This window comes from Charadrius vociferus, unplaced genomic scaffold (assembly GCF_000708025.1).
Source record: "Charadrius vociferus isolate BGI_N301 unplaced genomic scaffold, ASM70802v2 scaffold838, whole genome shotgun sequence".
In the NCBI taxonomy this organism is placed as follows: Eukaryota; Metazoa; Chordata; class Aves; order Charadriiformes; family Charadriidae; genus Charadrius; species Charadrius vociferus.
In genome coordinates, this window is record NW_009649487.1 from 97,916 (window position 1) to 100,572 (window position 2,657).

Here is a 2,657-nt window from a genome sequence, read left to right on the forward strand (position 1 = left end):
AGTTATTCCTCTTTTCTTGTTGGAAAAAAAAATAATAATAATAAAAAAAAATCACAGTTACTCAGAAGGGGGCAGTTTTAGTGAACTTCAGGGGGGGAAAGATATGAAAACGGCCATTTTAATGGTATCAAACCCTTTTTGATCCATTCTCTCGAGACCGCTACTGTTTTCAACCGCGTGCGGTTAACGTTTTATATTGTGGCGTTACCAACGTCAAATAGCCTTTAGCAAAACGGATTAAAAACATGAAGGAAATTTTTGCCCTGCAGAAAAACTCCCATTTTTTCCCCCCTCCTCTCCTCATTATTTAACAGAGAAATGAGAAAAACTCACGCTCCAGATCCCTCTGCCCACCGCTGCCGGGCGATGGAGCCGCGGGGTATGTAGGGTGCAGCACCCCCCTGCTGGGTGCTCCCCCCTAAACATGGCCTTGGGGCTTTTTTTTTGGCTTAATCTCCCTATGTCTTTGGGGTTCGCCCTGGGAAAAGGGTTTCTCGCGGCGCGGCCCCAATCCACTGCTCGTTTGGGGGATTTTTTTGGGGGGATGCAGGTCCCCCATCCCCGGACTCTTTGTCCCCCAGCCACTAGAGGCCACTGAGGCTCTGTGGTCCCACCTGATTTATTCACACGGGACATTCGGACACATGAGCACCCAAAAGGCTAAAACCAGGGGGGAAAGAGGGGAAGTATAACGCAGAGGCAGCAAAACTGGGGGAAAACCAGGCAGAAAAAGGCTCATTCCCAAGCTCCATTGGTGACTCCAGGGGCATCCCGACTCCGCGACCCAATGGGCGACTGGGAAAGCACTTTTTTCCACCTCAAATCTGGTCAAGCCACTCAGCTGCCCGGGCCCACGCTGAGCATTAAGCAGGATTTTTGGGCGTCCCCCCCTCAAGCTAAACATCTCCAGAAGAGAGGGAAACGCTGCTGAGCGTGCAGCTTCCCTCCTGGACCGGTGCACAGAGGCGCCAGGCTCGCCGGGAATTTTTTGGAGGGGGACAACCGCCGCTGCCAGGATGTGGCATTTCCCACCTTGGGAGCATCCTGCAAAAAAAATTCCCCCAAATCCCTCCTGCTGCCTGCCTTGGGGAGCCTGAAAGCGGAGCCGCCTGCCTCCCCAGACTCCTTATTTTCTTGTAGCCTGGAGTTAAAATTTCTAGGATATTATAAACAGCTGTTCCCGCTAATGAGGACTAAGCGAAACATCAGACATCTTAATTTATACGTTGCTCAAGGTGTCAAACTGTTGCATTACAATAACAAGTGGGAGACACCTCACCAAAAAAACGAGAGAAAAGTTTCACTCGGAGCTAAATGCAGAAGCAGATGCTCAAATAAAAACCGAACCGGAGCAAAGCACCAGGCTCTGCAACCCTGAAAATGTTTTCCCAGTTAAATATTCAAAGTTTGGAGGGGTTATTTTTCTTTTTTTTGGTGGTGGGGGGGTGGCGATGCCTGCACAGCCTCACATTTGTGCAACGCGGGAGCATTTTCACACCCTCAGCGGGCCGGCGAGGATGGCGGCTGCTGCTTTCTCGGGGCTGCCCCAGTTCCCAGCCTCATTAGCCTGGGCAGAAGAATTCCCGCCGGAGACTTTGCGCGACGGTTTCTCCCCTGGGTTTCAGCGGGACGCGCCTGCGAAGGCGATCGCCCAGCCTCCCGCCAGCGATGCGGCGCAGGGGATACGAAAGAAACCGGAGGAATTAGGGCTCCCCTCCACGCTACGGCATTGCAATTATTAATATATATTTATTTTTGCGTGTGTGACACCCGTACGAGCCCGTTGCTTTGCAGACCTCAATCTTCCCAGTGGCTTTTAGGCATCCTTCCACCCCGCTCACCCTTTCCCGAGGAGTCACTGGTGATGAGCAAGCATGGAAAAAAGGGAGCAAAGCAGCTGCCGGCAGCATCTCCCAGGGACCGCGGAGCTTCGTGTGCAGGGCTCGGAGCATCAGCCCCTTCCCGGGGTAGGGGGGAACAAAAGAAAATAAAGCAAAATAACCAAACCACAATAAAAAAATAAAAATAAAACAAAACCCAAGCAGGCCATGTGATTTAACACCCCAAAATACCCGGCGGTGAGTCACGGCGCTGGGTGCGGAGATGGGGCTGATCCAGCTCTGAGTCAGCCCGGCGGGCACAGGCAGCTGGCGCAGGCTGTGTTTGCCCCCCTCCCCCTCCCCGTTTCCCATTTTTGCTCCAAACCCTCACAAATACAAACAAATACACCATGACTCAGAGGCACGCGGAGGGGATCAGCCGGCGGCACCCCCTCCTAACCCCCCACCCCCGGCATCCCCAACAGTGCCACAACAACGGGGCCGGACACACCAGCGTCCGGCAAAAGCCAAGCCTGGGAAGCATTAAAAGAGAGTTTTAAAATGTGTATTTTGGGGGGGGACACACATAGATAGGAGGTTCTCACTCATGCCACCGCAAGGAAGCACTTCGGATTTTCCAACTAGCATCTCCTCAGCTTAGCATCGTTGTAGACCTGAAGCACCAACTAATTCCCCTCAGTCGTGGTCGGAGGAAGCGGATACGGAGCAGAGACTCTGCCCGGGACCGGCTGAGACGATGGGGTCCCCCATACCTGGGACACCCACATTGCGAGGGGTGGTGGGTGCTGGTGGAGCTGGGACGACGCTCAGCGCCCC